The sequence below is a fragment of the Orbicella franksi genome, chromosome 9 (assembly GCF_964199315.1).
Source record: "Orbicella franksi chromosome 9, jaOrbFran1.1, whole genome shotgun sequence".
NCBI classification, from domain to species: Eukaryota; Metazoa; Cnidaria; class Anthozoa; order Scleractinia; family Merulinidae; genus Orbicella; species Orbicella franksi.
Genome location: NC_138153.1, coordinates 17,524,963 through 17,533,064, shown reverse-complemented (window position 1 = coordinate 17,533,064; position 8,102 = coordinate 17,524,963). Strand labels below are relative to the sequence as shown.

The 8,102-nt window shown below is 38.6% G+C and overlaps 1 pseudogene across 1 annotated transcript in view; it reads right to left on the bottom strand.

The window, feature by feature from the left end:
* Nucleotides 1-7,492, bottom strand: part of LOC145498517 (tolloid-like protein 2) — a 17,620-nt pseudogene extending 10,128 nt beyond the window's left edge. The window contains exons 1-4 of the transcript XR_014050868.1: nt 7,448-7,492; nt 6,975-7,048; nt 6,682-6,847; nt 3,399-3,453 (exon numbers count right to left, since the gene is read on the bottom strand). The product of XR_014050868.1 is annotated as a tolloid-like protein 2 (transcript). The remainder of the gene's footprint in view (nt 1-3,398; nt 3,454-6,681; nt 6,848-6,974; nt 7,049-7,447) is intronic.
* Nucleotides 7,493-8,102: the final 610 nt, after the last annotated feature.

Genomic DNA, 8,102 nt, shown 5'->3' with positions numbered 1-8,102 from the left:
GCTGTAGAAGATAACTAAATAAGACACTTCCCCAAGTTTTAGGCCTGTGCGTTTCTCCAAACTTCAGATATTCGTCGCAAATGTTTCCCAGAAATTTACAGAGTCCAGTAAGAAAACGCCATGTTGGTGTACGTACATCCGTGGTACACCAATATGGCGGCCGGAATATAGTGTAAACATCTGGAACTTACTTTGGCTTTCTAGGCGACTGATTATCAGTACTAAACAAACAAGCATTTATATAAGCACTTTTCCTAATGCTCTAACTTCTAAAAAGGCTCAAAATCATGAGATAAGTATATATTTTTCAACAAACTCAATCCGGCGTAGCCTTGTGTCACGCCAGCTCCATAACCCTGAAATTCAAAATGCTCTGGTTTCCAAACGAAGCACGCTAATTGTAAACAGATATAAATATACCGCCTCTTATGCCTGATGAGGATAAAAACATGTCACATGAAGACGATCTATTGAATTAGAAGTCCTAGAAAAACACATACTTGTAAACATTCTCGAAATGCCGGTGGCGATAGTATCAAACATCTATCAAACAGCTAATTGACAAAACGAAGAGCAAGCCTTGGCCTTACGTGGCCATGAAGCTGAACTTCATAACTATAGCTTGGAATTTTGGCTTCTTAGAATACTCAAGTAGTCATTTCCGAGGAATTAAAGCCAAAATACGACCAAGTAAAAATTACAAAATAAATTTGTTCAAAAATCCAGTGCTACACACTAGATGTTTTACAGAGTGATGAAGCGTTGTAGGCTTGTGGGTCTACTCAGGTGACAGCGTCTTCCATAATAGTTGCTTCGTGGTTAGTTTAAAACTTTAGACGAGTGGAGTTAATGGTTGATAAAATGTGATTTAACTATAACACCGAAATATCAATGTTTAACAAAGGAGGATATGTAGCGTGTGTTGCACTGATCATAATTTTACTGACAATTGCAAAGAAATGTAAGCCAAGTCGTGTTTTTATGATTGAGTGGTGATATTCATAACATCGTAGTTAGCAACAAAGTTTAGTCGAAAGTATGCAAAAAAAACAACAACAAAAATCAAGTTGTAAGCCATTATAATTATAAGATGGCTTTAATAAAAACATAGGTATTCACGCACGCCAATTCCCTATCCACACCATCCCACCATCCATGCCATTCCTTATTTTTTGATCGGGATCATTTGCGGTCCAATATGGGGATCATTTCCGGTCCGGGATCATTTGCGGTTTAATTTGGGGATCATTTGCGGTCCGGGATCATTTGCGGTCCTGGGATCGTTTGCGGACCCGTACAGTACCTCCGTGGTACACCAAAATGACGGGCGGAAGATAGCGTGAACATCTGGAATTTACCTTGGGTATCTAGGCGACTGTCGAGTGATTATCCGTACTGAAGAAACTAACATTTAGACAAGCACGTTTCCTAATGCTTTAACTTTTGAAAAGGCTCAAAATCATGAGATAGGTATATATTTTTCTACAAACGCGATCGTAGCTTTGTGTCACTGAAATTCAAAATTGGCTGGTTTCCAAACGAAACACGCGACCGAGCTGTAAAACTGTAAACAGACAAATATACCGCCCCTTATTCCTGATAGATCAGGATAAAAACTTTGGTGGCTCTTTTAAAGTTTTGGATTTTAGAAAGTGATGACTTACGTGAAAACGATGACAGCAATGTATACGCAAAAAATCATATTGTGCTAAGACGAACGAACCCGTCAAATCTGTGTTCTCAAAAATCTCCATAATTTATCCACAACTGTTGTAAATGTGAAAGTAAATATCAGCAGTAAAATTTTTAAAAGGCCGTTGGTACTTTATTTTCTCTCGTGGTTACTTGCATTAGTACTTTTAGACACGTTCCTTTGACAATCAGCAATATTTTAGTTTTGAGTCGACGTTGCTCCACAATGATTTTCACGACTTTCCAGTGAACTGAAGGTCGCGGTGTCGACCAAGAGATTAAAACTGCCAAAAATAAATTCTGATCCACTTATAATGAAATTTAATTTACCAAAACCACACACAATGTCACGATACGTCAGGATCGGAACAAATCAACCACAATCATTATTTTTACTCAAGTAACGTAAGTCGCGTGACTACGGTGTTTCAGCTTGTTTCTCGGTCGATTCTCGGTGTAACGACCAGAAACCCGAAAAGGATCGGAAAACTGTGAAGTTTGTTCTAATATTTGTTGACTATCGTCAAGCAAACTGTATCCCACAAATCAGTGGAGAATACTGCAATACCGCAATACCCCAGTTGACGATTAAAGTTATCCACTCGATTGCGTGTGAATATTGTGCATCACAACTTTTCTGAGTTTCAATACCAAACAATTTAAAGATGAAAAAAATATAATGTATATTTCCCCAGCTTTGGTCTATCCGTATCAGGACCTTTGCCCTCCGTGACTTGGAACGGCCTTATCGAGGCCAAAAGGGCCTTTGGCTGAAAGCTCTCTTCGACACGGACTTTTCGCCATGTACATACCCTGTATACCATACAACTATTTTAACACTGATTTGTCAATATGTTTTCCTTTCATTCGTAATCATGACTATAACCCTTGAGTTCTGATATCACTTATCAAGTGTGCATGCAAAGGAAGGCACAAAATAGATTGCGTGATAAATTTGTGAGCGTGCAACCGAAAACCTTCGTGATCCATTGTTTGTCAATTAACAGCTTGAGCAAGAATTGCACTTGGTTGTTTCTACTGATCATTTTTTGCAGGTCTTCTGTGACAGTATTCAGTAAAAGCCTTGTTTGCATCCCAAGATTTCACTGAACAAGACACTGCCTTGTACATTTCAAGGACATTTGCGCTATCGCAACAGGCAAACGATTTGAAATAAACAAGATTAAAATAAACATTGATGAAGAAGACAGAGCAACTCAGCTAAGCGTAATCCTGAAGGAAAAAATCAAACGGCTAAATTTTCAGATCTGACTCTCTAAAGGTTAGGGCGTTTTTGATTCAGCAGCAGAATACCGTGACATGTAAAAAAACTTTGTTATTCAGTCCGGTGTTTGACCCTTGTAGACCTTGGTGCACGAGGAATTAACATAAGGTCGATTCTTCTTGAACTCAAGTTGCAGTTAAAACACTAAACATCGTTCTGTTGCTTTTAAACCGTCTGCTTTAGTGCGAAGTTGTATCGATTACACTGGCCCGCGAGGTTCATTTCGCCAGGGGTTGCTTGATGCGGTCATCTGAGTAATAAGGACACTACTGCTAGTTCTCTAGGTGTCCGCATTGAGTTAAATCAATGTGCTGATGAATTGATGTTTTTGTAAGCGACTAGCAAGGATAGTTGCGTGCCACAATAACGACAGTGGCCCTGGAAACCAACATAAAGCTTAATATATATATATATTTCTTACCAAAAATATACCAGCCTGCTATTTGTTTCATGATAAAATAATCTCCCTTCCTTTTTGTTGATCCGCGTCACAGTGATTTGGGTATCCCCGTGTCTTGGGTACCCCCGTACCCAAATCCCTAGTGTTTTGGGTACCCCCAATAGGGATACCCAAAACACTGAAAGCGTTAAATACCACAGACTGGGGCAAGTGAAATCATCCATAATTCTGCTCAAAAACCACTTATATTCTTACTAAGCTTTGTCTCAATAAATAAAAGCTTTCTTAATCTTGATATAAACACATAACGTCGCTGAAAATAGTCGCAATTTATAACAGACTGTCTGATCCTAGTCCGCATTTATAACGACATATAAAACCGTATTCACGCGCCAAAGCTCCTTGTATGAACATGCGCTTAGTGCCTATCGATAACCCTTGAAATGCACGTCATTTTAATCAAGAAAGACGCATTCTAAACCTCGGTTAGTTCGGCCATTGAATAAAATCAATATGCGAGCGGGCACACTGAGATACGGCCGTCACGCAACATGCGGGTCTCAAGCTGTGACTGACCGCTGTGTATGTTGACTGTCTGAAATAAACCTCGTCTCAGACTTGTTTATTTATCGCTCTTTCCTTGATTATCTCTCCTATTACTTGCCTTTGCAATGTGCCTGCTTCTTATTGTTTCTTTAATTTAGGGTAGCCAAATCTAAAAGGCAAAGCAAACTTACAAAGACGAAATTAATTCTAATGAGGAAAGGACTAGATCAAAATGCTGAACTGTAAGGGATACCCAAATCCCTAGTGATATGGGTATCCCTTTCTAGGCAGCCAAATCGACCGAAGATTAAAAAGGTAAAGCAAATTTTCAAAGACGAAGGGCGTTCAAGGGGAGAAACGACTAGAAATGCTAAAACGTAAGGGATACCCAAATCCGTAGTGATATGGGTATCCCCTTCCAATATGTTTATTTGTTATTGTTTCTTTAATTCAGGGCAGCCAAATCGACCGAAGATAAAAGAGCAAAGCAAACTTGCAAAGACGAAAGTCAATCCAATGTGGAAAGGACTAGAAATGCGAAAACGCAAGGGATACCCAAATCCCTAGTGATATGGGTATCCCCTTCCAATATGTTTATTTGTTATTGTTTCTTTAATTCAGGGTAGCCAAATCGACCGAAGATAAAAAAGCAAAGCAAACTAGCAAAGACGAAAGTCATTCCAATGTGGAAAGGACTAGAAATGCGAAAACGCAAGGGATACCCAAATCCCTAGTAATATGGGTATCCCCTTCTCGAGTGTTTGTTTGTTCTTTTTTTTTTTTTTCTTTTAATTCACGGTAGGCAAATCCACCGAAGATTAAAAGGAAAAGAAAACTTACAAAGACGAAAGTCATTCCAACGATCAAAATGCTAAACTGTAAGGGATACCCAAATCCCTAGTGATATGTGCATTCCCTTACAGAGTGTTTGTTTGTTATCGTTTCTTTAATCCATGGTATAGCCAAATGAACCGAGCATTAAAAGGCAAAGTAAACTCACAAAGAAAAAGGTCATTCCAGTAAGGAATGGACTAGAAATGCTAAAAAGTAAGGGATACCCAAATCCCTAGTGATTTGGGTATCCCCTTACAATATGTTTGTTTGTTATCGTGTTTTGAATTCAGGGTAGCCAAATCGACCGAAGATAAAAAGGCAAAGAAAATTTACAAAGACTTCACCATTCAACGAGGAAATGATTGGAAATGTTAAAATGTAAGGGAGAGCTGAATATTTGGTATATGTAAATCTGTAGTGATACTGGTATCCACGTCCAATACATCGCTGTGTACCGAGAACATTCCAAACGAGAATACACCTTTACAAATCAGCAGTTTATTACACACTCCATCTGATATAATTATCTTGTTTTATAGACGCGCCCTACGAGAATATAATAGGTGTAAAGGGAAATAACCAGTTGTTAGGTTGACTATAATAACAAAACAAAGAATATATAATCCAGTAGGCAATGTTGAAACTAGGCTTTATAATGTTAGGGCAAGTGCGAGAAATGACATGTCGTATGCCCTGATGAAAAATGAAATGGTCGTATGCCCTTGGCCATACGATCAAGCTCGTCTTTGGACATTTTTAAAAACGATTGAAAACAGATCTTTTTAAAATCGCCTACGACTGTTTATAATTTTTGTTGCATGAGCCGTTTTATGTTGTTGTATTTCTAGCACATTTTATCCTTTTTATAGATCTTTGTTTTAGTTTGTGAGCTTGTTTTTATATGTCAAGAACTTTTGAATATTTCGTAGTATTAGCGCTATACAAATGTATAATAATAATAATAATAATTATTATTATTATTATAATAATTATAATAATTTTTTCAACCGTTTTTACTAATGATATTATGGAATCTTTGTGTCCTCTGCAGTATAGAGACAGTTGTGTACGTACTACCAGATTGGAGTCTCGGCAAACCCATAGTCAAAATTGAGTTCACAAGAAGGAGAAAAAAAATCACTTCTTGAACCGACGCAGTATTTCACTGGTTACGTATGTCATACGGTGGGCGATCATTTTCAACGTTGGGCTAGCAACTGTCTCTCTGTCCCATCTCAAGTGCTTCGGGAAGCGACGAGCTAATTGTTCTTCCAAGGCACTTGACAAGGTTTCTGAGGCTTGCAATCGTGCGCTTAAGCTTTGTCGAAAGCTTGCAACGTCTTTATTGTCGCCTTCTTTTTCTGTGGTAAGCTCATGGAAAGCTAAATAGCCTCTTTTACCGCCTCGACCAAGGTCTGCGAGCGCTTCTTCGCTTATTTCACAAGCTTTCTTGATGATCGTTTTAAGCACGCCCTGTTTTTCTACCTCGTCGATCATTTCCTTGGCTTCCTTCTACGCTGCTGCTTCATCTTCCGATTCACTGTTTTCGAAGAAAAAGTTAAGAAAAGTATAGTAAGGCCCTTGCACGTCGAAATACCGTTTACTGGGTTAGACAGCCAGCCAGCCAGACAGACAGACAGACAGACAGACGGACAGACAGACGGACGGACGGACGGAAGGGTGGATGGATGGATAAATAGATAGATCGCTTGTGCTACTGCTAGTGCTGGTGCACAGTTCACCATGATACTAGCTTACCCTAGTTTTTGCTGCGCATGCTTCGGTTTTAGATGGTGTGCCATTAACCATTCCGACGACTTGTATTTTCTCTCTTAAAACCAATATAACAAAAATTGACAGTAAATTAAACTACTGAAAAGACGAAGTACAAAAAACTGACAGGTGGAAAGAAAAGAAAACTGACCTTAATCTTGGATCTGCGTCGCAACTTCATTGCTTCTTCTTCTTTTTCTTTTTCTTCTTCGTTCTTTACCAACGGACTGACAGATTCCTTCAGCACCATCTGATTTTTTTCCACCGTATTACGTGAGTCAGGACCCACCTTTTCTTCAATTTGAGTGTTTCGGTTGCTGAAGTAATACAATGAAAAAACAATATTGTTATCTTTAAAATAAATCTGAACTGATCAGAACGCGTAAAGTGTGCGAAATGAGAAATTTCCTATTATTTTGTGTAATGGGTAATTTTTTCCCCTACCGGCAACGATCAATGATCTCATCACATTTTAGAACGTTACGTATTATTAGGCTCCTCAGCTTTGACTGGCTTATCTGAAAGGAATGTAAAAGTTTCATGATTCGTCAGTTACACCATATTACATGGGAGAACTGTTTAGTTCTTTTAGCATAACTCATTGACCAATCTATAAAGCAAATCAATATTTTGATGTGCAAACTGCAAGAAAATACGAAGTTCAAACCCCATTTTCCCTTTCATGTTTGTATCGATTGTTAGACGGCCGCTGTCATAAGCCAATCAGATTACGCGTTTCCTTTGTGGCCGCTAACATACATACAGATTTGATTTAAGAGAAGCACGAAATATCGTTTCTTCATCGTTATAACGTATGTCGTCCTTCTCGAGGCCAAGTCGAGATGGTCGGCTTCTATTACAGATAAAGGAGAGTAAGGATACTTTCCTCATTTTCATTGCATTTTAGGTTTACTTACCTTGCTGAATGGAGATTCACAATTTCCACATACGCTCTGGGCCATCTGTTCCAAAAAACAAGGATGGTAAAAACAATTTACCATAAACAACAGCCGCTTTCGCATACACATGACAACAAAACGCCGCGAAGAGTTCGTTAAGGGGATTCCTTATATTGCGCATCCCTACTGCGCACGATTTTCTCGTCACTAGCGCGCGAACACGAGCGCGTGAACATACACAAAATCAAGAGATTTCCTTAGCTGGACAACAAAATAAGCACAGGTTTTCTCTTAAATGATTATGGTGACCATTTTCCTATTATATAATTTGGTGTAAAAATTATTCCTTTTAACTTGAAAAATTGTAGAAAAGATTGTTTGGAAGGGAAAAAAAGGCATAGCTAGAAGTGCACAAAAAATGCAATAACGACTCGACGAACTAACGACTAACTAATGAGAATAAAGACTCGAGGAACGTTTTGAGTGGACGCAGTTTAAAATTGTGTAGTTTTTTCCATCGGATATATATTACATTATTACATTTGCTCGAGACCAGAAAAATAGACGTTCTACCCGTCAATTTTTTTTCAACTTCTTTATTGCAAAGCTTTGCGTACAGCTACCGCGAAGTGTAACGTGAACCGATGACATATCGCATGTGATTCAGGGTAAA